The sequence below is a fragment of the Acinonyx jubatus genome, chromosome C1 (genome assembly GCF_027475565.1).
Source record: "Acinonyx jubatus isolate Ajub_Pintada_27869175 chromosome C1, VMU_Ajub_asm_v1.0, whole genome shotgun sequence".
NCBI lineage: Eukaryota > Metazoa > Chordata > Mammalia > Carnivora > Felidae > Acinonyx > Acinonyx jubatus.
The window spans coordinates 6454970-6476953 of NC_069381.1; the positions used below are offsets into that span (position 1 = coordinate 6454970).

Consider the following 21984-nt stretch of genomic DNA (forward strand, 5'->3'; position numbering starts at 1 on the left):
GCGCCCCGATGGCCTCCGGGTGGGGCGGTGGGGCGGGAGGAGGAGGGGGCGGCACAGGGGGCGCCCCCGCCGCCCGGCGCCCCGCGGCTGCCCCTGCGGCGCACAGCGCCCGGCGCGCGGGAGCGGGAGCCGGGGCCCGGGCGGGAGCCGAGGGGCGGGGCTGGCGGGGTGGGAGGGGCGGGGCGGAGCGTCCCCGCCCCCCCCCGGCGCGTTTCTCTCCCTGCACTTTAAAGCCCTCGCCTGCTTTTTCTTCTTTGCACAGAAGTCGCGCTCGGGCTGCCCGCGCGCTCGCAGCAGGAACCAGGCTCCAGGCGCTGGCGCCGGGGCCGCGGGAGGAGACGACTTCACTCCCTGCGGCGGGCGCGGCCCGGGGCGCCCCGGCCTCCTCGGCCCCGGAGAGCGGCGGCGGCGCAGGCGGCCCTCCCTGGCGCGGTAGGCAGAGCCGGGCACGGGCACCGGGTGGGTGGGGGGTCCGGGCGGGGTGGGCGCGGGCATGGCGGCGGTCGGGGACTGAGTGGTGGGCGCGGGGCTGGGCGCTGGGGACCTGGTGGCTGAGGGTCCCGCGGGGAACCCTCCTCTCGCCACAGGTCCCGGGCGAGGGGGCCGGGGCGCCGCCCAGCGCCGCTGCCGCTGCGGACGCCTGCGGGTCGCGGCGGCCCCGGATCCCACCTGCGGGGGCGAGACAGGGCGGTGGTCCCCGGCGGCCGCGGCCACCGTCGCGCCGGGGGTCGAGGCTCAGCTACCGCAGACCCGGGGAGGGGACCCAGACGCGCAGCGGCCCCCGCCGACTTCCAGGTGCCGGGGCGCCCCGAGGGGGGGGCCTCTTGCGACCGCGACTGTCCCCGCGGTGGAGGCGGGGGCGCTGACCTGCCCCTCCCACACGGGGGCAGCGCGACCCCGCTCCGCGAACTTAGTTTCGCTTTTCCCGCCAGTCGGGACCCGGCTCTGCAGCGCGGCCCTTACTGGCCCCCTCGGGGCTCCCCCCGCCCTGTCCTCCGCGCCTCCCCCGGGGAGCCCGCCGGGCGACACCCCGGGCGGCGCCGCCCTCTCCGCCGTCCCGGAGCCGCCGCAGCTTCTCCCGGCAACCAAGGGGGAGCCAAGGGGGAGCCGAGTGTTGTGTCAGCAAATCGATTAAAACAGAAAAACCAGAGCAGTCTGGGTGGGTCGGTGGAACCGCGGGATGGCTCAGTCTGCGCGCCCCGGGTGTGTGCGGACCTGGTAGTTGTCCTGTTCAAGTTCAAGGCAAAGGTTCCTGGAATGTTAACTGGCCCCTGGCGCCGTGGCTTGCCCTGATGGGAGGCTACAAGAGAGTCTGTGTGTGTGTGTGTGTGTGGTGTGTGCCTGAGAGCGTGTCTGTGTGTGTGCAAGAGGTCTGGTGACAGTGTGAATGTGTGTCTCTGAGCCTGCCTGTGTGGGTGTGTCTGAGGGTGTGTCCATGTGAGATTAAGTGTGTGTCTGCACTGTGCTTCTGGGTCTGTGTGTGTCTCTGAATGTTTCTGCATGTCTGTGGGTGAGTTAGGGCATGTGTCTCTGCGTGTGTGCCTGGGGTGAGTGTGAGTGTGTCGGTGCGGGGTGAGTGTGCTTCTCTGCGAGTGAGGGTGTGCATGCCCCCCATGGTAACCTGGCAGTGGGGCTGCTGGTTACTGAGGGCTGGTTACTTGACTTCCCTTGCCTGGTTCTCAAAAGTGGGCTGTGCGGGGACCAGGTGCAGGGATACCCTGCCGGTGGTGCCGGCTCGGGAGGACCCAGGCAGGCTCCTTCTCCCTCCCTCTCTTTTTCTCCGAAAATGAGCCGCACGGTTTGGGGGTGAGTTGGCAGGGGCTGCTTCCTGAGTGAGTAATATTTAATCAAACACTCCAGCCTGGAGCATCAGAAACTGGTCATGAGCTGAGTTTTAACAGGTGGCCATGGTAAAACAACGCCATCCCCCGGTGACTCCAGTTTGGTGTCTTTGGCAGAATTCTCTCCCGGGGTAGGACAGCTGGGGAGGGGGCCCAGAACTTCATCCCCGATTATTGAGGACAGCGAGCAAGGAAGGCGGCGGGGGGGGGGGGGCGCTCCTCCCTTCTGTGTCCCATCCCTATCTGATACTGCCCCTCTGGGTGGTGGAAAGTGCTAGATTAAGCATGAGAGGCATAGACAGGCATCCGCCCCCCCCCCCTCCCACCCTGCTAAGGAATCATGGAGCTGGGGAAGCCCCGTCTTACTTGCAGGGCATCTGCGTAGGCCAGCCTTTCCCTTCCCAGCAGAGGTCCAGAGAGGGTGGCTGGCTTACACAAACAGCAGACCCAGGGCTGTGGACGGTCTCCAGACCCCTGGCTGTGGCTGCCGGTTACTGCCTCCCGTGCTGAGGTCATGGGCCAGGCACCTCGCAGCTGCCCAGCTGTCAGGTGATGGGCCCGATTAGATCATTTTAAGCACTTCTCGTTCTCTTACTGCCTTTTCTTTTGCAGACAGGGTTTTACCCAGTAAAGAGAGGGAAAGACAGAAAGAAACAGAGAGAGAGTGTGCGTGTGTGTGTTTGCAGATGGGGAGGTGTGGGGTGGCCTAATGCAATAACTTCACAAATCCTTTTCTTTCCCAGCCTGGCTACCACCAGGGAAGCAAGAAGAATAAAAGCCGTGGCCCATGGACCGCAGTGGTTCTGACAGTCACAAGCAGGGGCAGATCTGGCTTCAGGGAGGTCGGGGCCGCGGGGCGATTGGTGGGGGCTGCGGGGCTCCTAGGAAGGAGTGGTCCTGCCAGGGGCCCTGGGTGATGTCACTCTGTTGCTGGGTGAGGCTGCCTTCCTTGGGCTGCTCCAGCAAGGCTAAAACCACCCTTCAGTGGGCTCCTGGGGCTGCCCTCTAAAACTCTGTGGACCCCTGGGCAATCGGCATAGATGTTTAATTTCTCCACTGGGGCCTGGGAATGGGCTGGGGGTCCAGCCGGTGGAGGCCAGCGCTGCCCCTGCTCACTAAGGGCGATGCGGTGCTCTCTGTGCTCTCCTCGCTGCGCCTGGTCCCTTCTTGGACCTTCCCTCTCCTCGGGGGAGCAGAGACTTGCCTGCCGATGCATTTGCACATTCAGCAAAACCTCCGACTCTACGGCGTTCAGAGTTTTGTCCAGAAATTCCACACCGGTTCCTTTCAAGAAACATAATGCTTTGCCTTTTCCCAGTTATCTGATAGAGGGAGTTCCTCCTGATCTAAGAGTAAAAGTCTAGCTCATAGACAGGTGCCGGGCATGTGCTACTAAGTGCTTTACAGGCGGGATGTTATTGGAGGTGATGATGATGTTGATGATGATGATGGCAGTGATAAGAAATGGTTTTGTAGAATGTGCCAGCACTAGGCTGTGATCTGAGTCCTTGACGCATTAACCCTGTGCTTTTCCTAAGAACCCAGGGCAGCGAGCTGGTTTTCCTGGGGTTGGAATGGCCACATGACTTGGCCAAAGTCTTGCCGCTACTGGCTGGTGGAACAAAACTCTAACACTAATTTTGGTGCGTAAGCCTTTACTCAGCACAGCATGCCACCGCCATCACCTTAGCCTTTTCTCCAAGAAGCGTGGGCTATTTTTTTTTGTAAATTTTAATGTTTATTTATTTTTGAGAGATAGAGAGACAGAGCGTGAGTGGGGGAGGAGCAGAGCGAGAGGGAGACACAGAATCTGAAGCAGGCTCCAGGCCGTGAGCCGTCAGCACAGAGCCCGACGCGGGGCTCGAACCCACCAACCGTGAGATCACGACCTGAGCCGAAGTCGGACGCTTAACCGACCGAGCCACATAGGCGGCCCTGCTATTTTTTTTAATGAAAAGTTTTTATTATGATGGAAAATTTCCAACACCTACCAAAGTTGGGAGAAGAGTATAAGGTGCCCTCACCAGCTTCAAGGGTCAGCACATACACACGCCCATGCTCACACACGTGTGCACGCATCCACACGCACGTCTACATACACGTGTGCACACTCAGGCTGGACCATTCTGAAGCAAACCTCAGGTCATCTGTAAGTAGTTCCTAAGCGTGTAAGGGGAAATATCAAGTCTCATAGAGGTGGAGTGTGATTCCCTGGGGGCAAGTCGGGGGAAGTGTATTCCTCCCGACTTGGAGTTGAGGGTCCCTCCTGGCTGTGGCAAGGTGAGGACGGCTCACTGGGGGATCCGTCTTGTTGTCCCCCAACCCCAGAGTTTTGGGGAAAGCCTCTTGCTTGTTTTGTGTTTTAAAAATCCTGTTCATTGCTCAACATGACAAATGAATCAGTCTGCTGGTCATCGGACAAACCACATCAGCTCCCCTGGGTCTCCCGTGGAGATGGGGAGGAGACCCTGAAAGACTCAGCCCTGCTTTGCCCCCCCCCCCCCCGCCCCAGCCCCCATGGAGGCTGGGCCTTGTGCAGGCACGGGCGTTCGAGATCGCACCTGGGTAGCAGGGGACGTGGGAGTCATTTGTCAACAAACATGGCACCCGGCCCAATCTTAAACCCAACCTTGACCATCTTGAAGTCACCGTGCGGGTGACGGACAGGCGGAGAAGGGTGGGGGCACCTGCCACCCTCGGGGTGCCTCTGGGAAAACGAGGGAGGCGCCGGGTGATCTGGGCCCAAGACTCTGGGCATGTGACACGTAAATGCCACACGGAGGAGAAATCCAGGGTCTACCTGGTGACAAGGTCCTGACAGCTGTGCCAGCTGTGAACAGCCCTTGTCAGACAGGCTGCTTGTGGCCACACAGCTGCTGGCTGTTTGGGGGCCTGTGATTATTCAAAATGCTTCCTTGTGTCTGTGCATCTGTTTCCTGCTGGTTGGGGCGGAGGCTGGCGGTGTTTTCAAGGTGAAATCCACAGGTTTGAGAGCTGTTTGGACATGCCGATGTCTGTCAGCCTCCTCGCTAGTTTGGGGGGTCACAGTGGGTGGTGACCCCATAGCGAGGGCTGGGGGCCAGGGGCGTGGAGGTACCTTGCACCTGTCCCAGATAGAAATGGCCTATGGATGTGTCGGGACGGCAGCTAGGCCTGGGGCTCTTGTGGGAGGCCTGGGCTGAAGTAGAAATTTTGGAACCTTCTTTTCCAAGGGGTTACTAGAAGAGATCCTGGCATGAGCCGAGGCATGCCTGGGGTAGAACCCTCGTTGTGGCACTTTCTTCTAGAAACAGGGTCCCCGGGCCCCTGGCTGCCTCCATTCTGCCTCCGTCTCTGCGGGTTTGACTCCCAGCGCTCCCTCAGTTAGGCGGGGTCCTGCGGATTGTCCTTCTCTGACTGGCTGGTCTCCTCAGCCTGATGTTGTCGGGGGTCGTCCGTGTTGCAGCCTGCGTCAGAACGTCCTTCCTTTTCAAAACAGAATAATCCTCCATTGTATGGATCTGCCTCATTTTGCTTATCCGTCCATCGGTGTCAGTACAGGGTGGGGGCCGCAGAGCCGGACGAGGGGCTCGAATCCACAAACCGTGAGATTGTGACCTGACCTGAGACCGAGAGTCCGATGTGTAACCGACCGACCAAACCACCCAGGTGCCCCCCGCTTGTAAAAGTGTCCCTCCCAGAGGGACGCTTGCTCACGGGGTGTTCCCGTGGCGGGAGGCCTGCCTCCACCTTCCACCCGGAGACCCAGCCAGACACACGCTCACCCTCTCGAGGCGCCGCGCGCAGCTGGCAGTTGTCCCGCTGGACAGCCTGGGTGGGGGGTGGGGTGGGCAGGGCCAGGCCACACGGGGTCTCGCTCACCGCTCTGTCCCCAGCGCTCAGCGCACACAGTAGGCGTCTCCTAGGTACCTGTTGGACGGGTGCGCGCGGGCAGGGCTGGCGGTTCAGTGGTTCCCAGCAGGGCTTGGAGAGACCTAATCTGGGCTCAGGGGCGGCCCAGACCCCGGCTTTCCCTCAGAGCGTCGGCCACCCTGACTGTGCGGTGTGACAGCCGCCTCATGGGGTGGCCGTGAGGTTTCAGGGCGGTGACGTGCATCAGCACTGGCCGCAGTGCACAGCCCCGACATCCTGAGGGGCTGGTGGCTTCACTCCCCACGGACTCACCCATCACCCGCCCCCTGACTGCCCAGAATGTCCCCCGTGACCCTGTGGGAGGTCCAGAAGTCCAAAACAAGCCGTCTGAGCTATTTTGGACTTCTTGTCATTCATTCTTTCACGCAAACATTTTTAAGCCCCTCCATGTGTGGCCAGTCTACTGGGCAGAGGATCCGAAGGAAGGCGGGGGGGGGGGGGGGCGGGCCTCATTCTCAGAGACCTGTCTGTCTAGTGGGGGAGACCGGCCTGTCTCCCCTGATGACCTTACCTGGGCGTCGCGGAGAGGGTGACAAGGAGAGGGCAGGGGGAGGCGGGTGGGCACCCCAGGTGGGAGGATAGCAGGTGCAGGAGGCGAGCACGGGCTGGCCTGTGGCTGGGGTAGGGCTGAGTGAGGCCGAGAGGCCACAGGACACCGGGAGGGCCCTGTGGGGAGAGGGGCCCGGGCGCGGGATGCTTCTTGAACGTGACTTGGGCTCCTCAAGGCGGTGGCTGAGGGCCTGGACGAAACGGAGGAGGAAGGGCCCGCGGAGAAGTCAGGTTGAAGGGCTGGTCTCAGAACTTCAGGCCTGGTGCTGGGCTTGGTGACCACTGGAGGCTGGCGGGAGGCTGGCGGTCCCGGTGGGCCCTCCGATGCCCCATGTGCGTATAGTTAGTCCTCATGCCGTCGGTAAGGCCTGTAGGGCGGTGCAGCCCCATTTTACAGACGGGAAGACAGACGTTCAGGGCCACTGGGGCCTGAGGGGAGGAGCTGGGAGCCCAGCTCCCAGGCTCCCGGGTCTACACCCTCACCCGCCAAGCTCTGCCATGAAGAAGGGGAGCAGCGGAAGTGAGTGGCCAGAGGGGCCAGGCTGGAAGACTGGATGTCACCGTGGCCTGAGAAATTGACATGGGGGTCAAAGGGACCCCGGGTTTGTGGGGATATGATGGCACCCGCAGCAGAAATGGGATTGGCGGCTCATTGGAGAGCCCTTAGCTGCAGGAGGCCCCTTAATATGCTCTGCGATACTGCTTTTTTTTAAATTGAGGTGAATTCCGTACAACCTAAAACTAAGCATTCTTAGTTCTCAACATTTTTTTCTTTTTTAAAACATGCTTATTTATTTATCTTGAGAGAGAGAGAGAGAGAGAGAGAGGGAATCCCAAGCAGGTTCCACACTGTCAGCCCAGAGCCCGACGTGGGGCTCGAACCCAGGAACCGTGAGGTCACGATCTGAGCCGAAATCAAGAATCAGACTATTAACCAACAGAGCCCCCCCACCAGGCACCCCACGTTCCCACCATTTTCATCACCCAAAGGGAAACCCCATAGCCGATGGCTATCCCCCCGCCCGCCCCCTCCCCCAGCCCCTGGCAGCCAGCAGTCTGCCTTCGTCCGTCTCTCTGGATCTGTGTATTCTGGACATTTCCTATAAATGGAATCATCGACTCTGGGACCTTTTGTGTCTGGCTTCTGGCTAATTACGTTTGGCGTGGAAAGTTCAGTGTTTCCTGAATGGAAGCTGCGTTTCCCTTCCTGGCTCACGTGGGGGCCGCTTGAAGGTGGGGGTGGTTCTGTTCAGACAGCTCGTCTAAAACGTTCACCTAGAACTCTAAACACCTGCCTTCCTCTCCGCATCCATTGGCGCCCAAGACCCAGCCACCGCCCTCCTGCTCCCAGCCATCCTTTTCATTGTGTTAAACTTTTTCCAGTGATCTTTTTATTTTTTTTAATGTTTATTTATTTTTGAGACAGGGAGAGACAGAGCATGAATGGGGGAGGGTCAGAGAGAGAGGGAGACACAGAATCTGAAACAGGCTTCAGGCTCTGAGCCTCAGCACAGAGCCCGACGCGGGGCTCGAACTCACGGACCGCGAGATCATGACCTGAGCCGAAGTCGGACGCCTAACCCACTGAGCCACCCAGGTGCCCCATCCAGTGATCTTTTTAAAATGAACACCCGACGACGCTCACTCCCTTCTCAAAGCCCATCAACAGGGCCATTGCTCTTACGGAAAATTCCCCAGATCCGTGATGTGGCCTTCAGGGCATGACCTGGCCTCAAGCTCACTTTGTGCAGCCATCCCCCACCTCGCTCAGCGATGCCACATGTGTCCCCACGCGCACCGGCTCTGGGGCTGGGGGGCCAGTATCTCACAGAGCTTTTTCTCCCCCACCCCCCCAGGCCACCTGGGGCCGGTGGCTGTTTCCAGAATGGATCACTGACAATATAATTTGGTGCCACTTTCAAATCCTGCCGGCCCGTCTGCCACCAGAGCCGCAGCTCTCGTGAGTCACGCTTTCTCCTTCCCTCCCCATGGTGGCTGAGACCTGACCATCGGGCCCCAAGCGGATGGACTGTCTCTGTCTCGTTTGAGCTAGGACCCAGAGCTCTGGAGCAGGGATGCCCTGACGGGCGCACCGTTTGCTCTGTGGCCACCCTTGGCTGGGTCACCGGCACTCCAGCGGCGGGCCCTGGCTTGGGACAAGACCTGACCTGTCACCGCCTCGGGGAACGTTGGCTCTTCCGTCATTGGAGCCCCTGACAGCTTCTTCCCCGCCTTTTCCCTCCCAGCCTCCGGCCAGCATTTTGGGGAGGTCGTGTCCGCTCCTGTTCTGATCGAAGTACGATCTTCCAGAAACAGTGTTAACCTTTATCAGATGGCTGCTGTGTGTCAGGCCTGAGGCCCCTGCTGCTATAGACCGAGTTCTAATTCTTCAAACAGCCCTAGGGATTAGGTATGACCTCCCCCTCAACAGAGGAGCAAAGTGAGCTTCAGAGATGTTTTCTAAGTTGCTGGAGGGGACATGGCTACATGGGTGACATACAGCTGGCCCGTGTTCTTTCTGCTCTGGTGAACACGCTGACATCGTGTAGCACTTCCTGTCGCCAGGCGTGACGCTGGAGTCGTGCGAAGCGGCCCTAAGCCCTCAAGCGTCTGTGACGGAGCAGGTAGAGATGACAGGTGACAGGCGTGTGCAGGAAACACTGGCCAACCTGCCGGGGGTGCTGGCTGGGCACAGAGAGCCTCGTGTGACTGTGCAGGAGCACTGTTCTAGGCTGGGGGGGGTGGGGGGGTGGTGGCGTTCGTGGTAGGGGGCAGGGAGGTAGAGTGACCCCAAGGAGGAGGGGCTGGCCATTAGGAGGAGGATCACGGGAAGCTGCTGTGTAGCAGGGAGGCCCCGGATGCCAGGCCCAGGGGTGGGTAGGAGGTACCCTGGGCCTTCCCCACCCCAGTCACCCCAAAAGCTATTCCTAAGAAGGACGGATAAACTAGAAATGTTTGTCTCCATCCGCCTCTGCCTCCTTCATTGAACACTCTGGCCAGGTCCTCATAGGAGCCCCAGTCAAGGCCCTGGTCCCTTTGCCTGGACGCTCTGGGGACTCTCCCGGCAGACCATTAACCATCAGCAGTTTGGCTGCAGGTCTGGCCAAGGCTGGAGTTTTTGGCTGGTGCGGTGCTGCACCGTGGCCTGGTGCAGGGCAGTGGGGAGGCTCCGTGAGGCTTCTGCACCTGCCGGGGCTTCCTTCGGGCCGCCTAGGAAATGGGCCGTGGTGGAGGGATCTGTCTGCTAGGCTGATCCCAGGGGGCCTCATGCGGCCCTGACATAAAACACAGGATTCAGAGGACAGCAGTTTTGGGGCAGGGGGAGCTGGGGGGAGCGTGCCAAGGTCTTGGGGCACCGACATGGCTTTCTGGGGGACGAGCCCCCGGACAGATCGGGAGGACCTGGGAATCAGAACCTCCTTGTTTAATTACTCTGAGGACGGGGGGCGGGTGCAGGGGGAGACGTGTGAGGGTGTTTGCTTGTCTGAGGGTCTTGGCGGTTTGGAGATTTTGAGAAGCCCTAATGAGAAAGGTCACCTTGCATTTGTGAAGCTTGGAAGAATCACACTAAGGGGCAACACCAGTGTGAAATGTGTTTAATTATGCATAAATTATATCTAAATGTCAGGGTCCCTTGAAACAAACTTCATCTTCTTTGGAGAAATGTGATGTTCAAAACAATAGGGATTTCCCCGCTCTCCTGGTTCTACCCTAGCGGGCCACATTTGGGACCCCAGGGTCCCAGCAAGCCTGCCTTCCTCACCACCGTGTCACCCTCGGGGTGTCTAGACAGCTCGGGATAAGGTTTTCTTTTTTTTAATTCCTTCGTCATTCAGCCAATACGCACTGAATGCCGGTGCTGTTTCGCTGTCACGGTGCCTCCCCTGAGGGAGATGCCCGGACAGCACCGACCCAGGGGCCATGTCTGAGCTGAGGGCTGCACCAAGGCCGGGTCCCCCCATCCCCCAGGGTGTCTCCCCACTCCTGAGGTTTTGCTTCCGTGTCAGCGTTTACGTGCGTTATTTTCATGGAAAATTTGGGGCACGTGCAGGAGCCGAGGCTGGTGTCGTGAGCCCCCCATCTCCGTGACCCAGTGCCACGTGACTGCTGTTCGTGCGTCTTGTTCATGTGCACGGGACACGCTGCTTTCTGGAAAGGTCCTGCTTTCCAGGGGATAACCTCAAAGTCCCAGAAAGGGCCGGATGGGGATCTTGTGGCTTTGGACACCACATCCCCCGGCTGCTGGTTTCCCTCAGAGCCTCGGGCCGTGCCAGAGTGGGGAGACGGTCATTGGAACCAGAACAGGCCGACTTTGATCTTTTTTTTTTGTTTTGAGGGGTGCAGCGTTCTGTGCAAGACTTAGCTTTGGGGGAAATTGTTTGAACTGCTGAAAATAAGCTTAGAGGCCACTGTCCTAGAAGCAGACTGGAAGTGGTCTTCTGTCACCCCCACCCCCCGCTCCCTGGCCCGACTGCCCTTTCCCCAGAACATTTTGGTGAACCGGCAGGAGCAGATAAAGGTCAAGGTCAGGGGCCAGGCACGATGGTTCTGCCTGAATTGCTGGGTATCGGGCACGAGACGTGGCTTGATCCGCCACCTTTTGGGTATTAGGGATGTGACCTCTGTTTTCTTTCTGCGAAGGTGGGTTTGGAGCATCCCTGGGGAACCAGATAACGTAGCTGTGTTTGGGCAAAGTAGAAAAATGGAGTTGGCTTTCCCTCCTTCAGCCAGAGAAGAAGCCAGCACGGAGATACAGGAGCCCTTGTGATGACCCAAGTTTCTGCCTTGGTGTAATTGTTCTCCTTGAATTTTTAAAAAGACAAAAGCAGGGAGAACCCGGCTTTCCTGGGTATTAGAGCGGGATGCTGTCTCTTCAAGGCTCAGAGTGTATACAGCAGGACTTAATGCAGGATTCGATCCGAGCCGTCTTGCTGAGATGTAATCCACATGCCATGCAGCTCACCCATCGTGAACGTCCGCTTTTTTTTTTTTTTAATTTTTTTTTTAACGTTTATTTATTTTTGAGACAGAGAGAGACACAGCATGAACGGGGGAGGGGCAGAGAGGGAGACACAGAATCGGAAGCAAGTCCAGGCTCTGAGCCATCAGCCCAGAGCCCGACGCGGGGCTTGAACTCGCAGACCGCGAGATCGTGACCTGAGCTGAAGTCGGATGCTCAACCGACTGAGCCACCCAGGCGCCCCAACGTCCGCTTTTTAAAAAATGTTTCTTTGTTTATTTTGAGAGAGAGTGTGTGCACACGTGCACGTGAGAGCCAGGGGAGGGCAGAGAGAGAATTCCAAGCAGGCTCCTCACTGACAGCGCCGAACTCGACCTCACGGACGACATGGGACTCCGTCTCACGAACGGTGAGATCATGACCTGAGCCGAAATCAAGAGTCAAATGCGCGACCGACCGAGCCCCGCAGGCGCCCCTGTAAATGTCCACTTTGATGATTTGTAGTGACCGTACAGTCGGGCAGCCAGCAGCCCCCATCCTGGGATTCATGACCGCTCCCCGCGTCAGGGGCTCTGCAGGCGGGAGCCAGGGTACGAGGATTGCGGTTCTGAGCCCTGTGCGTGCCAGCACCCGTGTAGGAAGTACAGTCACGGAGGTTTCTTGGGTAAGCAGCTCGTGAGCTGCGTTTTATGAGAATTGGACAGTCTCGTGCCTCGTCGCTGCACTGACACGGCACGATCCTGGCAAGCACCTGCTGACGGCCGCCTGGGTAGAATTTGGGGCTCTGCGGAGGATGTGAGGGGGAGGTGAGCCACAACAGTGTGTGCCGGTTGTCCAAGGCTGGGTGCAAGGCTCTGCGTGTCCCCAGTGGACTGTGCCCACTGACCAACTTTGCCTCCTGGGTTTAGACCAGTTTGCTTAATATTTATTGAGCACTTACTATGTGCCAGGCACCATGCTTGGCACTTTGCGCGCCTTAACTTATTCACTGCTCCCAAGAGTTCTGCTGAGCCGTGTTGGTTATGCCCATTTTACAGATGGGGAAACCGAGGCACGAAAAAGTCAAATAACTTGCCTGGGGTCACACAGCCAAGAAGTCAGGCTGGATGCGGCCCCAGCCTGGGCTCCACGAGGCCTCTGAACACGTGGAGGCTCCTGATCTGGTGGGATGGGGCGTGGGTCCAAAGGCAGCAGTCATTAGACTGCCACATGGTGTTAAGGTATGTGACATGGGCGTGCCTGGGGTGCTCCCGGGGGGATGAGGACTTTCTGGAGGAGAGAAGCCTTAGCCAGGTGAAGGGGAGGGTGCAGGAGGGGCTCCCAGGTGGGGGAGGCACCAGAAGACAGACTGGGTGAGAACTGGTTCGCGTCAGCCTGTCCCTCCTGTGTCTCGCTGGCCAGCCCTTAGCAGGTGCTCCGTGGAGACCGAATGAAGACGGCCGTTGGAGAGTCAAGAAAGCAGAGATCCTGAAGCTTGTGTTTTTGCCTTTAGGAGTGACCAAAACAACTCGAAAATGCCCTCAGATGCTCACTTGACATTTTCAACGTCTCTGCTGGGCTGGGAGTAGATCCGGCTGTGTCCGCCGAACCCTACCTTCCCTGCCCCCTCCAATCAACAAAACAGGTGGCCAGCCGGGAGAGCTGGGGCTGGGGGGGCTTCCGGTCCTGCAAACAGCCGTCCTGGAACCCTCCAGAAGGGCCTGCTCAGCAGGCTGCCCACCTTCTGCACGTCCAGGGGGCGAGATCCCAAGAGGGAGGCCCTCTTGGTTCACAAGCCAAAGGAGAGGGAAGAAATCAGGGAAATGAGGGCAGGGCCCCGGACACCTGCTTCTGTTCTTTGTCTAGTAAATCGCGTAAAGAAGTTCAGAAAATTACTATCTCATCCCCGAGTTGCCCTTGGCCAGACTGGGGTGTAGTTCTTCTTACATCGTCTTGTTTTTCTCCAAGAAAAATCAGCCCGCAGCATCAGACTTTAATTACCTTCCCTAGGGACAGTTCCTGTGGATATTTCTAGTGACAAGTGGCTGAGGTCACGCTCCTACATAAAATTAGGGTTTTAAACTAGGTCACAAACTCAGATACTCCCAGGGGCGAGGAACGAGGCCCTAGGAAGCACCCAGTGGAAGGCGATGCGGGGGGGGGGGGGGGTGCTGTGGCAAAATAGGGTGCGTGCGTCCTGGGTTAGGGAGTGGCCTCTTGCCCAGTGCCCTGGAGTGTCCATTTCTTTCCCCCCTAATAAAAGCCAGAAATCCAGTGTTGTTTTTTTTTTAATGTAGGCAAATAACTTAGGTTTTTTTTTTTTAAGTTTATTTATTTATTGAGAGAGGGAGAGAGAGCAGGGGAGGGGCGGGGGGGGGGCGTGGTGGGGACAGAGGATCCCAAGCAAGCTCCACGCTGTCAGCACAGAGCCTGATGCGGGACTCGAACCCAGGAACTGTGGGATCATGACTGAGCCAAAATCAAGAGTCAGCTGCTCTAATGACTGAGCCACCCAGGCACCCCTGGGTGTTTTGTTTTGTTTAAAGAAACAACACAGAATAAAATGTCTGAGGCCTCCCTGTACAGTGGAGAAGGCAAGGCCAAGGAGCCGTGGGTCGTGGAGCCTGGGGCTCAGGGCTCCGGGACTAGACTCGTCCCCCTGGCCTGGCCCCTCTCCCCACCTCCCTCCCCCCCCCTCCCCCCGCCCTGCATCCACCTCCTGGGCGAGGCAGCAGGGCTGGAAACCGACTCCGCAAATTCCATTGCAGCCAGAGGGACAGAACCCAGAGGGACAGAGCCCTAGAACAGTCCACCCACTGTCGCTCCCTGACGAAAGGCGCCCCTACCTGCTCAAGAGTCCGCATGTGTCGCTGCCTGTTTGGTGCCAGACGCAAAGGACTCCACATAGACTGGGTGATCCTGACAGGTTCCGTTGCCCCCATTTTACGGATGAGGAAACTGAGACCCGCAGAGGTTCACCTGACTAGATGGGGCGGGATGTGGATGCGAGTCTGATCCCTGAGCCAGGGCTTATAGAAACCATCAGGTCTCACAAAGTCGGGACCGGGACGCAGCCAGAAAAGCGCGTTTCACCCTCGACCTGGCGTGAACGGACTCGCCCTCGCGTTCAGCCGCTCCCAGGGCGTCACCTGCAGGTTGGGGGACGTGGCGTGCACAAGGGGCCCCCGGTCCCCTCCTGGATGGGAACCTCGAGAGCACGGGCGGCCCCACCTCCACCGCGGAGGGGACTGCTCCGCCGTTCGCAAGGTTGCTGACTAATTCTCTTTGCAAACGGTTCAGTTTCACATGCTTGAGTTTCCAGTAACTGCGTGGGTGGATTTGTTTCATTTAAGGGGAAAACAAAACAAAACAAAACATGGAGGGGGTTTTCTTTCCCAAGAAGAAGACTCACCAATTATGGGTTGAAGTGTGTGCGGCTCTGGGCACCGTGGTGCGGTCCCTGCGGCCAGCGGGCCCCTTGGCAGGCGGACGCCGAGGTGGAAATCGCTTAGTCATGAAGGAGCAGGGAGCAGGTGCGGGAGGTCAGAGAGGTGCGGCGGCCCTGTGCTCTCCCCACTCAGCCCTGCAGACAGGGGAGTGGGAGGTGGAATAGGACTGGCGGGGGAGGGGACAGCCGGCCTCTCCCGCCCTGGGGCTCCCTGCACCTCCCTCCCAGGGGTCTGGCCTGGGAAGGGGACACTCCCCAGCTGGACCGGCCTCCTGCTTCAGGTGAGTGGGAGCTGGTGATGTGCCCAGGCACGCTGGGGTGAGAGGGGTCCCCAGGGGACTGAGCAGGGGTGTGTATGGGTGTGGGCGGGTGTGGGTGTGCACGGGCTGGACCAGATAACATTAGCGTGCTGGTTTAGCGTGAGCCCTGGCCCAGCAGGGCAGATTTTCCTGTCGGCCTTGGGCAGGATCCTGGGGCCTCAGCTGTGCCGGGCGTGACTCTCCTTTAGCTGCTGGCTGGTGAGGAGGTGCAGGCTGTGTGGGCAAAGGGCTGACTGATGGAGGGGCACCTGGGGGGGGCACGGGGAAGTCGCCCCTTACCAAGCGATCGGGGACTCTGGGTCTCTTGGAGCCCCAGGCATCCCGCCGCCCTGGGGGCACGAAGACATCCCTATATGACATCTTTGGTTCACGGGCTCCTTCTCTGGAGGAAGCCACGTTGGGAAACCGTGTTTAGTCTGGGTGTCGGGGTGGAGCAGTTAGGAGCCCGACCTGGGAGTCAGGTGGAGGTGGCTGGAGTCTTGCTGTGGTACTTCCTGCCTCTGCGCTCTGGGCCTCAGTTTCCCATCTGTGAAATGGGGGTGTAAAAGGACCCCATGGATGGAGTGAGTTGATATGGGTTAACTTCCGGATACTGCCCTTCCCATAACTGGGATCCAAGGCCTGAGATGGGATGGGGGGGCCTTACTTTCGATGTGCCTTCCTGCTCCCAGGAAACGTGGCTTGGATTTTTATCATCTTTAGTCCTGGCCTTTGAGAACTTGCCTTGTGTGCTCTTTGGAAAGGAGGAGGGCAAATGTACGGAAAACTCCCAAACAATATCATGTTAGGCAGAGAGTAATAAAGGCAATGAGAGGTGAGCAGAGTTCTGGAGTACTAAGATGGGGCTCAGAGTTAACTCTCAGCAGGCGAGTCCAGGAAGGCTTCCTGGAGGAGGTGATGTTGAAACTGAACCTTAGAACGTGTAAGGACTGGAGAGAGAGAGAAGGAAGGAAGAAGGGAAGAGATCTGTCACTGGTGGAAGAGGCTGTCCGTGTATAAAACCACCAGGAGAGCAGATGGTACCCAGTGTGTCGTAAGCCCTTAATAGATATCCTCAAAATCAACGATTCTGGGATTTTTAGTTTAGGTATCTGAGAACTTATTTTTATAGTTCTGTTCTATTTTTATAGATGTGGCTCAAAGAGGCCAAGTAATTTGTCTGGGATCCAGGTTGGAAGCCAGAATCGAAACTCCTTGCCTTCCCAGGGCAAGGGGTGAAGGGGTAGAGGGTGTGTGTGTGTGTGTGTGTGTGTGTGTGTGTGTGCGCGCGCGCGCACGAGATGGAGATCTTCAGGTCACCGTGTGGGAAAAGACAGTTTCAAAGCCATATGCAACTGCTTTCCTGTGTCGAGGGGACCAATTTTTTTTTTGAGCCCCTGAAGTTCACAGGCTTCGTGCATGGGTGCTTTTAATTCTTCCCTGACCCTCCTCCCTTTTAATTCACCCCACGTGTTTGCCACAGGCCCGTGTGTGCCAGGCGCTGTCCCCTGTGTCCTGGCCGCGGAGCGGAGCATGCGGACGGGAAACAAGGACACAGGCCAAGGCCTAAGGGGAGTCCCGACCCTGTGTACTTGCCCTTGTTGGGTTTTTAAGTGCTATTCTGGAACTTCCCAGTGCCCCAGGCCTGCCCTGGAGAGCCCAGGCCGGGTGAGACGGTCTGACTCGGGCGTCCCATGGGAGCCAGGGGAAGCGGGGTGGACGGTCTCGGCCCCTGACAGCCAGGTGGGGACCACAGGAAGCCGCTGCACTCGCTCCCTTTCCGGGCAGGTTCTGGGAATCTGCGGCACGGGGAGGGATGGTGTTTCCTGTGGTCTGGTGAGGGAGGGGCTGTGCGCCTGGGCTGACAGCGGGTAAGGGGTGAGGCTGGGCGTGGGCACCCGGGGGCCGTGCAGAGCAGTGGCTTAGTCGCCTCCACTCCGGTCCCTCCCAGCCCGCGCTGCCTGAAGCGTAGGCGGCACCTCCAGGCTGACGTGGGGACAGGAGGCGGGACGGAGGGCAGAGTCCTGCACCTGTGGCCCACGCTGAGCTCCTGCCCTGTTCCTCGGTGCCGGGGCCCCACCCTTCCGACCTCCGCTCTCAGGCTCCCCGCGTCCGGGGAAGACCTTCTGAGTTTCAAATTCTGCCTTCTGACCTGGACCCCAGACAGATCGGCTTTCTAGAGCCTCAGTTTCCACATCTGTAACAACGGGCACCAGACTCACCTTGCAGAATCGCCCCAGAGACTACACGGAGATAGTGTGGCCGCTGCCTCGAGGGCTGAGAACCATTCCCCTGCGCGTCCAGCAGTTGGGGTGGCTCACCCAGCTCGGTGCCTTTGCCAGGCTCTGGACGCAGCCGGGCGGGTCAGGCCTCCGCCCGTGAGGATTGGCCGTCCCCGGTCACTTGAGCTGGCGTTACAACACAGTGTGACCGGTGCAGGGAAAGCCAACAGGAGGGACCCCTGGCCCAGGACCCCCGCCTTGGGGAGGGCTGTCCTGAAGCAAGCTCTAATGAGCAGGTAGGGACCAGAGAGGTGGGAGCCGAGGGGCGGCGCGAGGGGGCGTGGGCTTGGGAACCACCGCAGCCGCGTGGTGTTCACCTTGCCCGTGAACACGCCCCGCCCCACCAGATCAAGGCTCCACCTGGCGCGCTTACCCCCCTGCCCCCCATCTGGAGCCTTGAAGTTACAAGGACAGGAGGAGAGATGGGCAGGAGGGATGAGGACGGTCCTGGGGGCCCTCCTGCTCCACCCCCTCCTTGGGACCCCACTGAATCGAGTAAAGGAGGAGGTGGAGACCATCTTGGGTTGGAGGCTCAGTGAAGCCACCTGGCTGCGTGGCTCGCGTGGAGTGGGGAGAAGGCCTTACCGTGTCCGCCTGGAGCTCGGAGAGGCGACCCCAGAGGTGGAAAGGGGCAGAGGGGTACTTGGATCAGGGTGCCAGGCGGTGATGGGTTTTACGTGACTCTGAGGTGTGGGCTCCCTCGGGTCCCCAGTGTGCCCGATGTGGTTTGGGTGCAGTGGTGACATTGACAGGGCCACCTCTCGAAGGGCTTTAAGTCACTGTCCAGCCTGGTGGTGGGAGATGGGACGGCCCGCTTGGAGAGAGCTCCCGAGTCCATACCTGGTGGTCCTGTGGTTGCTTGGGCAGCTGGGCTCAGGTGGGAAGCCCGTCCCCAAGCCTCCAAGCCCCAGACCTCCCGGGACGATGGTGTCTCAGTTTCTGGGCACCTCCCACCCCCCGCTTTGGTCTCTTTGCCTCCCTCTCGGGTTCTCCTAGCAGAAACTTCCTTCTGCAAATATTTACTGAGCGCCCACTATGTGCCAGCCATTGTTTGGACAGAAACAAGACAGACTGGAGGGGGATAATTAACCATTGTTGTCTCTCTCCGCGCGTTGCGTGCATCTCTCTCTTGCGGGCCCCTCTGCGATGCCTCCTCCCTCCCTTCCTCCCTCCCTCCTCCCATGAGGCTTTAGCTTCCTCTCACCTGTCCTCCCCCTGCCCTTTACAGACCTGGGTGTCCCTGCTCCCTTGTTGGACTGGGAGGTCTTGGAAGGTCCTGGAGAGCCACGAGCCCCTTTGTAAAGTCTTGGGGCTCCAGAGCACACCATTGGTGGGGCATTTTGTACCCGGCGGGTTTGCTCCGTGTTCCTAATTTATCCCTTGATACTTGGAGGAAGCCCGCGCCCGCCCCCTTCCGTTTTGCAAGTCACTCAGGCCGTGGAGCAGGAGGAATGGTTCACCCCGCGTCATTGAGGGAGCTGGTGATACGGAGCTGGGACTTGTCTCCATGCTCGGGGCCTGTCTCGGGGGCGTGTGAGGAACCCAGGGGGCGCTGTGGGGTCTTGAGGGATGTGGCGGGAGTCGCCGTGACACCCTCCAGGGCAGAGACCTCGCTCGCCACTGTCCGGTCCCCTGCCCGCCTAGCACAGGGGGGCCTACGTGGGACTTGCCGAATGAATGAATGAACGAACGAATGAGCTAGCCAACCTCTTTACCAACAACGGAAGAGTTAGGTAGTGCCTTTGACCCAGTCGGCTCATATTCCGTGCTTGCCTGCTGATGTCTGTCTGTCTCCATGAGGGCAGGGGCTCTGTCCGTCTAGTTTGGCGGCCCTGGTGCCTAAGACAGTGCCTGGCACACGCAGGACTGAATCGGTTGAGTGCTTTTCAGCCTCGATCCCAGCTGTGGGTCTGACCACACCCCCAGGTGGCCGCCCCCCACTCCCGCCGCTCGTGACCTTCCTTTCAAAGGTGACCCGGAGGGTGGGCTCTGTGCCTCTTGTTTCCTTGGGGGAGGGGGGTAGAGGAGTGATTTTTCGCTTATGTCACTGGCGTTTTTGAGGCCATACCTGCTCTTGTGGCTGGTTCAGGTGGGACGGATTTGTGGGATGCTCTCTGCTTATGAAAGGTTGGTGTGAATGGAAGGGATCACCACCGCCCCCATCTCCAGTGGGAGACCCTCCTTTGGAACAGGCACCTTCTTTTTTTCTTCACTTTTTTTAAGTTTAGTTATTTATTTTGAGAGAGAGAGAGAGAGGACGAGCATGAGTGGGGGAGGGCAGAGAGAGAGGGAGAGAGAGAGAGAATCCCAAGCAGGCTCCGCACTGTTGACGTGGGGCTTGAACTCTCGAACCGTGAGATCGTGACCTGAGCCGAAATCAAGGCTGGACGCTTAACAGGCGCCCCCACGCATCTCAGCTTCTCTGCTCTGTTCACGTCTCTAAATTCCTGAGTCTCTGACCGACTCCCCAGGCCAAGGCAATGGGACGGACCTCGGCTGAAAAAGGCCGTGCGTAATTACAGGCCCTGGAAATACTCCTGCTTCCCTCTGAACCTGCTCCTCCTTGGCCCCCGCCCCCACACCTGACAAAAGCCCTTAAACCTTTCTAGTTCAAGTCTGCAGAGGCATCCCAGGCCGTGCGCCTTCAACGTTTGCATTCCTAGGGCTTAGCTGCTTCTTTTGAGTGTGGAGTTTCTGGGTTAGTGGCGCATGAAGCAGGAAGCCAGGGCTCTTTGCAAAGGGGGCACGGGGTGGCCTCGAGCCCCAGGGCACATTGTCGGGGGAGAGCAGGCCCTGTGCGGCTTTTGTAAACCTGCCCGACCTTTGGCCAGACCTTGGTACCTGCCGGAGAAGCGTCTGAGCAGTTCTGCCCCCCGGACCTCCAGGGAACACTTAACTTTTCAGCCGAAATTAGATGAGAGTGCCGTTGGAACAGCTTAGGCCGCGGTGAGGGAGGCAGACGGGGCAGCTCGTTAATGCTGTACGTTGTCGCCTCCGAGACCCACGGAGAGGGAGGCTCACCGCTTTTCTCGCATAGGCTGCCGATTGTCGCCGGACCGTGCCGAGGACTCCGGGACCAGCCTGATGTCAGCGACGTTAAGTGTGAATCACGCTGAGTCATGAGAGACAGGATGAGGGCACCGGACTGGCCGGAGGCCTGGCCGAGTTCATGCAGGAGGTTCGTTTAGCCGCAGTGGGTATCTCGGGTGGCAGTGTGTGGGCAGGGCTTGCTGGGCGTGGTCCCTGCCGGGCTCTGCAATCTCAAACCAAGTCGGGGACCCGCCTGCACACTTGGGGCAAGTTAACTCACACCTGGGAATAGATAGCATCGTGCAGGGAGTTTCAGCACCTGCTGCCCTGAGCTCACATCCTATTCGGGTCTTGATTAGCTTTTAGCAATGACCCAGATCCCTGGGGCTTAGTCCCTGGTTCCTCCTGAGCTCCTTCTTTGTCTTGGGCCGGTCGCCGTGGCTTCTCTTTAAGGAGCACTCAGTACAGTCCAGGCGCCGGGGTGCGTGTGCACAGGCATCGCCTAACCCTGAAGCCACTCCTGTGACACAGATACGGTTATTGTCCTCGTTTTGCAGACGGGGAAACCGAGGCCCGGAAAAGCTCAGGTCCTAGCTGGGGAAGGGTCAGAGCTGGGATTGGAACCCAGGGTGGTTACTTCCAAAGCCCAGGCCCGTCTCGGATGTGCACAAGTTTTCAACAGATGTGCATTGGTTTCTCCCTCCCCGCTTCGCATGGTGACCTGACCTGTCTGCAAATGGGATTTAAGTCCTGACCGATGGTTGATTGAGAGGGGGTGTCTATGAATGAAGGCCCAGGGTGACGAGTGTTCCTCAAAGCTGTAGGAGAAATGGTGTGATTCCTGGGGAGAGGTGTGCTTACGGGGCCCTAGGGCAAATTCTGGGGAGTCCAGGACCACCTCGGGTTCCACCAAGGTTGAGTACTGGCAGAATATTCCAGAGGGCCAGGAGAGCCGAGAGCAAGGTGGCCGGTTGCTGGACATGATGGGCCCTGCTCTGGCCACCCCGATGGTCAGCAGGGGGTGGAGGCCCAGCTGCGGGGGCCCCTGTGATGGGGGAAGCGACACGTCGGGCCATCAGACACCTCCAGCCCCCCAGCCCAGCCCCCCTTTCCTTTGTTGTCTGGCCGCGTCAGACGTCTGGGCTTGCAGGGAGGTTCCTGAATGGGCCTTGGAAATAGGTCACTCCCTTCCCGTGCTGCCCGCACTGACCCACATGTGACCTTCCCCGTGGTGACAGTGTCTGGCTGTCACTCTTTGATGCTGTCTGTAGAGGGGCTGCGAATGTCTGGGGGCAAGGTGGCCGCCCCCTCCCCCTCCCCCCCCCCCCCCACCTGGCCTTGCGCTCCTCCCCTCTGCCATGCTGGAAAGGGGAAATCCACACTCCTGACCCTCTGTCTGAGCGTCCGACCTTTCCCCCTCCTCAAAGTGCCCTGGCTGGGCTGGCGGCTCTGACCGTCTAGAGGGAACAGCCTAATTCCTGCTGGGCTGGAGCCAAGAGGGACTGACAGCTCGACTTGGCCCCTCCCTGGCCCTCCAGCCCCTCTGCCTAGTGCTCAGCAAGTGATGTTCCTTCCGAAAAATCACTGGGGTTTTTCCGATTCTCCCCCTGGCTGGCTTGGGGAGCTGTCCCCCAGGGGCCTGCCGGCAGAGATCGCGGTGGAGCTTGGAAGATGCTTCCACGAA

The 21984-nt window shown here is 59.2% G+C and overlaps 1 protein-coding gene across 2 annotated transcripts in view; it reads left to right on the top strand.

The window, feature by feature from the left end:
• The first annotated feature begins 243 nt into the window (after positions 1-243).
• SPSB1 (splA/ryanodine receptor domain and SOCS box containing 1) overlaps positions 244-21984 on the top strand; it is a 66708-nt gene continuing 44967 nt past the window's right edge. Inside the window, exon 1 of one of the 2 annotated variants that reach the window (XM_027060508.2) lies at positions 244-432. The gene's annotated coding sequence lies outside the window, so the exon portion shown is untranslated. Of the gene's footprint in view, positions 433-14770; positions 14971-21984 lie in introns of those variants that run through there. The other variant, XM_015083123.3, reaches the window with a different exon arrangement.